Source organism: Panthera tigris, chromosome F3, assembly GCF_018350195.1.
Source record: "Panthera tigris isolate Pti1 chromosome F3, P.tigris_Pti1_mat1.1, whole genome shotgun sequence".
NCBI lineage: Eukaryota > Metazoa > Chordata > Mammalia > Carnivora > Felidae > Panthera > Panthera tigris.
The window spans coordinates 32,825,186-32,832,009 of NC_056678.1; the positions used below are offsets into that span (position 1 = coordinate 32,825,186).

General features: G+C 44.7%; 1 protein-coding gene across 2 annotated transcripts in view; it reads right to left on the reverse strand.

The window, feature by feature from the left end:
- HHAT (hedgehog acyltransferase) overlaps positions 1 to 3,033 on the reverse strand; it is a 321,914-nt gene extending 318,881 nt beyond the window's left edge. Inside the window, exons 1-2 of one of the 2 annotated variants that reach the window (XM_042976895.1) lie at positions 2,964 to 3,033; positions 1,844 to 1,917 (exon numbers count right to left, since the gene is read on the reverse strand). The gene's annotated coding sequence lies outside the window, so the exon portion shown is untranslated. The remainder of the gene's footprint in view (positions 1 to 1,843; positions 1,918 to 2,963) is intronic. The other variant, XM_042976896.1, reaches the window with a different exon arrangement.
- Positions 3,034 to 6,824: the final 3,791 nt, after the last annotated feature.

Sequence of the window (6,824 nt, forward strand, 5' to 3'; positions counted from 1 at the left end):
AATAAATATGTGCTTGCTGGATATACAAACTAACCAAATTGGGAAAAATAATAGTTTGTAATTGCCTTTTGTTTGCATTACCCAAGCATCTTTCTTCCTTTTACAGATATGTGTTTTAGAAAAAAAAAAAAAAAAAAGGAGAAATTACTACAGTCATTTCTGTTAAGGGTCTGCAGGCTGCCAAGAACTAGGAAGGACTCCCAGTCCCTTCTAGTTTGGGAAAAGATTGTGGATGACCTTGAGTTTTAGGGCTCAGGGAGCCCTGGATGGGAAATGACTGAGAGCTGCAGAAGGGATCACGTGCAGGTCTAACACAGTTGACAATAAAACCATTACTTTTCAAACTGAGTAGAAAGCAGCCATGCTTTGACGAGGCAGTTGAGCCCTTTTAGAGCTGAAAGATACAGTCTAGTCCCCCTCCCTCATTTCATAGATGAAGCACAAAGAAAGAAACAGACATGAGAAATGGTCTTCAGGTGTGCAGGGAAGGGACAGATTCATTTTTGTTTCCTTTTTATAAAATGGGGATAATATTTGTGCCATATCATAGATATACTATAATGATTAACTGAAATAATAAATGCAAGAGACCAAGCACAGTACCTGACCCATAATATACACTGAGTCATTATTAGCTATGATTATCACTATTACCAAAAGAACATATAATGCTTGGAAATGTTCAGTGAAGTTTTATTTCCTTGTGCTTCCTTACACTATTTCCTCTACCACTCTGTCATATTCTATACACATTGTTCTCAGACTGAGAGTGGAAAAGCTGAAAATAAAAAGTCTGTTGAATGTCTGAATGGATTTATTTTAAACTCATAGTAGAGACAACATCTTGAAAGACAGGACTTTCTTTTATTCTGAAAGCTGTGCATTTTGAGAAAGAACAAAAATGTGTGTGGAACTGTTTCCTGAGTTTTGGTTTGGGACCCCGCGCCCACCCCATGAGCCAAACCCCAGGGGAAGGGAACAATAGAAACCTACTATTAGGGCAGTGTTTTTCAAATTGTGGGTTGAGACTTACTCTTGGATCATAAAATGCATTTATTTGTTGGGTTAAAACCAGCATTAAAAGAAAAGAAATGGAATGGAATAGAAAATACCAGAGAATACTGCAAGGAGTAATGCTAAGTATTATTTCATGAAGCTGTTGTTTCATTTGTGTTGTGTGCATGTACTTAGCCATGATGTAAACTGTGTTCCCTATTGTAGTCACAGTCAATGAAATTTGTATATCACCAGGGATGTTATAGCAGAAGGCACGTGTGTCACTCCTCTCAGAATGTCCCAGGGAGAACAACAGCTCCTCAGAGAATTGCCATGTCCAGAATACTGTTGAAGAGCAAAGTAGTCATGGTCTAAGGTGGCTGCCAGAGCCCCAGGCACCTTGGCAAAGTGGGGGAAGGTCTAAAAGGTTACTGTGGCCGCCAAGAAGGATGGATAAGAAGTCCTGAGCCAGCCAAATAGAACTGAAAAGGGGCGCCTGGGTGGCTCAGTCGGTTAAGCGACCAACTTCGGCTCAGGTCATGATCTCTCAGTTCACCGGTCCCAGCTCTGTGTCAGGCTCTGTCCTGACAGCTCACAGCCTGGAGCCTGTTGCAGATTCTATGTCTCCCTCTCTCTCTGCCCCTCCCCCGCTCGCGTGCTCTGTCTCTCAAAAAATGAATAAAGGTTCAAGAAAAATGTTAAATATAAAAGACATAGCACTATACAATTATGTAGAAAACAGACCTGCCCAGAGAACTAGAAAACAAAGCTTATTTTTGAATCCTAATACCCTGGGTTAGTGCCTGTAAACGGATCGAAAAAATCAAACAGAAGCAGCTGAGTTTACCTTGAATTAGGAAAGACTACATTTTCTGCTGCCAAGCCGGCACTGGAGGTTGAGATGCCGGTCTGAGGTCAGTTCTAGGAAAATAAAGTTACATCTTTGAATACCAGGGGCTGTGACTGTATAAAACATCAAACCTGACACGCTATTATTAATGAGGCCTTCAGTTTTGGCAATGAGAAGGTCCCGAGCAATCTCTAAAAGAGCAGTTTCCGTGGAATGGTTAGGACGCAAGCCAGATGGGAATGTGGGGTAAGGACAGAGTGGTCAGCCTAAACTGCTCTTTGGAGACACTGTTCAAGTGGAGAAACCTAAGTTAAGGTTTCTCCAGGCAGAATTTGCAGGCACATGAGAAAGGCTCACGCAGAGCTATCTTGGGTAAAGGGAGGAACTAGGGCTAAAGGTAATTTCCAATATGGTACACATTGGATACATTTTGTTTTCAGGTGAACACATAAAATTAGCAAAGGAAAGGTGATGTCACGCAATGGTACCACACATTTCGGCACCTGCAAGATGGAGTGTATAAAATTGGGAGAGATGTCAGTAATGGTGTGTGTCTGACCACAGCTGATCTCCCAGTGCCATCTCCTTCTTGGGGCCCAGAACTCAGAGATCTATAAATATGGGGGACCCTGTGGGATGGTTCCAGGGTGCCTCCTCCTAGGAGCCTCATTCCATGGTATGGCCCAAACCCCTCGTCACTGAAACCCCATTGCCCAGGGGCTGCTGAGTTTTGCAGACCTTGTTCTCTGGTCACCATTTTGCCGTTCCTTTTCTGTGTCCTCTACCCGTTTCTCTGCCCAAGGGGCAATTCTGTCAAGGACTCCAATGGAGAGTTCAAACTGAGGCGAGGAATCTCTGCTAAACAAGTCTCTCAAAGGCTGACCTTTCTCAGAAGACAAGGGCTGTGTGTCTGACCCTGGCACTCATCCACTCTCCCCACCCCCACCCTCTAGTCCAAGGCGGCTCTGAGGAGGCAGCCATGACATCACTTCCTTCCTCTGGATCAGGGCCGCCAGGCCTCACACGGGCAGCCTTCGGCCACCGAGCCCAGCGGAAGTGGAGCAGCGACAGAGCTGGGCACGCCCTCGTGCCCACCCTCCTTTCTCGCCTGGCTCACCTTCCAGGGCGGGTCGCAGGCGTCTTGAAGAAGTGGGCCGTCTTCAGAGTAGCCGGTGCCTGCAGTTTCCCTTCAGAAGCTACGGGGGCCTGCAGTGACGAAGAGACTCCACTAGGTGGCCGCACAAGACCTTGTTTGTTTGGTGTAGGTGCGGAGGAGCTGGTGGCAAGAGACACTCTTGCCAGCCAGCCACTTCTCACTGCGCGCGCGCGCGCGTGTGTGTGTGTGTGTGTGTGTGTGTGTGTGTGTGCGTGTTTACGGGGTGCTCACTGGGCAGAACAGAGAGGCAAAAACAGAAGTTTAAGAAAAGCCAGTATCAAAACACCTAAATTTACAAAACAGTTAAGTAATGGGTTATTCACGCCTATTAATTAGAAGGAGCTCAGTTAATAAGGAGCAGAATTCCCTTAATACCTTTAATCATTTTTAGATCATCAGTTGTTTGGCAGAGAAAGTGTTAGCCTACTAACATTACTGCCTACTGAGAATGAACCAAGAGTGAGGATGTTGCGTGAGACCTGCACACCTCTAAGAGTCTGATTTGTACATTCCTTTTCATTCATAATCAGAAATTTAATGAGTGTCTACTATGTGCTACAGGATGACTAGGCTCTGAGGACACAGCTGTGAACAAGACTGACAAGACCCCAGTATTCTCACAGTTTAACTTACATTTTGGAAAAATGCATACATGTAATCAAGATTGTGTACGTTTTCTCCAGTTCTGTTATTCTATGATTCCATGACCGTACTTTTCCCTTGCCTGGCCCTCACATGTAGAAGTATGGGCTAATAAGACACAGTTAACCCACCAAAATTAGATGCACACATGTTTCCTGGAGGAAGGTTGCGATATAATTTCCAGTACTTGGTCATTATACCATCAGGGGTTCCATGAAGAAACAATGCCGTGGAATTTCCAAGCCTCTCCTCTTTATCCATCACCCACATTTTAAATGATCTGCCAGAGCCAAGACGTACCATATGAGATGTGGACCATTCCTGGGGCAGAAAGAGCAGTGTGCGTGCTCAAGAACAAAGACTTAAGTACTCAATTGGAAAATAAGCAAGAATACTAAGAAGTCTGTGGAATAACTCAGAATACAAAGGTGTGGCATTTTTAAGCACTGCCAAATGTATTTCTCTAGCCAAGTCAAACATGATACAATGGAAGCTAGCTTCCAGACTCCCTACATGAGAAAGTACAAATCCTAGATTCAGTGTGGAAATCCCCCATGGATCAGGGAGTTGTCTGGCTTGATCTACAAGAGGTCGGGATATGTTTTGCATGCATGTGTGCATGCATGCATGTGTGTGCACAAGCACAGATGAGAGCTAGAGGAAAGACTATTCATGTGGAATCACGGAACAACAGAACCAGAAGAGCTCATTTAATCCATCATTTTAGGGTTGTAGAAATTGGGCCTACAAAAGGGAGGATTGTGCTTGAGACCACAGACATGAGACTATAACCCAGTATCTTGTCTCCCAGTTCTCAACTTGTCTATTTTCTCTGTTCTACAAGTGTTATAGAGGTGTGAGTTGCCTTTCATATTTGAATTTATTTGATTTTCCTTGACACTCTGTATTGGTTAAATGGTGGTCTCCCTCCTCTCCAAAGGATATGTCTACCTGGAACCTGTGAATGTGACCTTCTTTGGAAAAAGGGTCTTTGCAGATATAGTTAAGGATCTTGAGATGAAATTTTCCTTAATTAGGGTGGTCCTTGAATCTAATGGCAAGTGTCTTTACAGCTGTTTTAGGACAGAAGACATATAGAAAACAAAGTGATATGAAGACAAAAACAGAGATTGGGTGATGCCTCGACAAGCCAAAGAATGCCGAGGATTGCCAGCAGTCACCAGAAGCTAGGAGAGAGGCATGGAAAGGATTTTCTTGTGGAACGTCCAAAAGAAACCAACTTTGCTAACACTTTGATTTTGGACTTCTGACCTCCAGACTTACAAGAGAATAAATTTCTATTGTTTGGAGCAGTTTGTTACAGCAGCTGTAGGAAACTAATCCATGTGTATCTCTCAGTTCCCCCTCATTACCTTTTCTTATCTCTTCCTTACCTTGGAAATGAGTTCTTTTAGCACAAGAACACATCCCAGTTATGAGAGGCCATTGCTGTTGGCAGAAGAAAGATTGCTTAGGGATGGTGCTCTTGGAAGAATCTGAAAATGTCAGACACAGAGGAGCGACTAACAAAAACCAGCCCCAGAAACCCTCACTTCCAACGTGATGGTATTAGGAATTGGGGCCTTTGGAAGGTTTTTAAGTTTAGATGAGGTCAAAAGTATAGGGTCCATGATGGGGGTGGTGTCTTTCTGAGAAGAGGAAGAGAACAGAGTTTACACTCACTATCTGTCTTGTGAGGACACAGCAAGAAGGCAGCTATCTGTATGCCAGAAAAGGAGCTCTCACCAGGACCCAATTATGCTAGCACTCTGGTTTTGGACTTCCTAGCCTCCAGAACTGTGCAAAATAAATCCCTGCTGTTTAAGCCACGCCATCCGTGGTGTTTTATTAGAGCAGCCTGAGCTGACTGAGATAGATAGACACAGAGATGCTTCAGCCCTCGTGTACAAATACCCATAACGTCCAGAAACATAAAAGTCAGTGTTCACAGTTGAGTGGCTGGAGAAACAGCAGAGCATCCCATACAGTCTGATGAGCAGAATGAGGAAAGGAAGGAACTTCGATCCTTTGAGAAAATGGCTCAGATCAACCATGAGCATGGAAATGCTAGAGAGAAACAGCAGCCAGTGGTGGTGACCCTGAGGGATTAGGGAGGAGGGATATGAGCTTCCCAGGGGTCCTAGGCAAGCAGCCTCACATTCCACAGAGACACAGACAGACACACAGCCAGGTCCTTGGCATCTGTCCCTATCCTGCCCCTGATTTTCTCACTTGGGATCAGGAGCAGGTCATTTCTTTTCTAGCTCTATGAGGTCTGATCCCAAGTGATGTGGTCACTTAAAACCAGAGTCATGCATTGAAGAGAACGTTCAGGGTCATTCAAAATTTCCTCCCACCCTAGGAAACTGACACTGAAGTCCTTCTAGTCTAATAGGGCTTGCTGCCTTTAGGTTTGCAATGCTCTCTTGCTGCTTTCTTTGGAAAGTGCTTTTATCCCAAGGAAATCTTGCCCCTGGGCTCTGGGATCGGCCAGTACATACTGATAGAGGCAGGATCTCCTGGGGAAACATGTGGGCTAAGTGGTTTCTGTTACTATCTGTCTATGGTCAATCCCCTGGAAATCCCAGGGGCCATGCACTAGGAAGAATAGGGCAGAAACCTGCAACTGGTAGCACAGGAAAGGCTCAAAGACCTGTCGTACTTATAACCCAGGTTTGTTGCTTCTTATCCACTCACACAAGTCAGCCTCTAGACCTTAGGTGTGAGGGCTAAGTAGGAGACTCTCATTAACTGAAATTAGTCTATGTATCTGGTCTGGGTGTTCACATGAAGACCAAGGCTAGGCTAGACCAGGCAAGGATGCCATGGCCTGACAGTTACCTGTTCCTGACAGTTAGTATATGTGGTAATATCTCAGTTCAGGGGCTCCTGGGTAGCTCAGTTGGTTGAGCATCCTACTTTGGCTCCAGTCAGGTTCACGGTTTGAGGTCCATGTCAGTGTCTGCATTGAAAGCTTGAAGCCTGGAGCCTGCTTCAGATTCTGTGTCTCCCTCTCTCTCTGCCCCTCCCCTGCTTGTTCTCTCTCTCTCTCTCTCTCTCTCTCTGTCTTTCTCAAAGATAAATAAATAAACATTAAAAAATATGTATCTCAGTTCAATTTGTATCATACATAGTCTCAGAGAGACAGGGAAGATCATGGCATTGGCCACGTACAAGTCA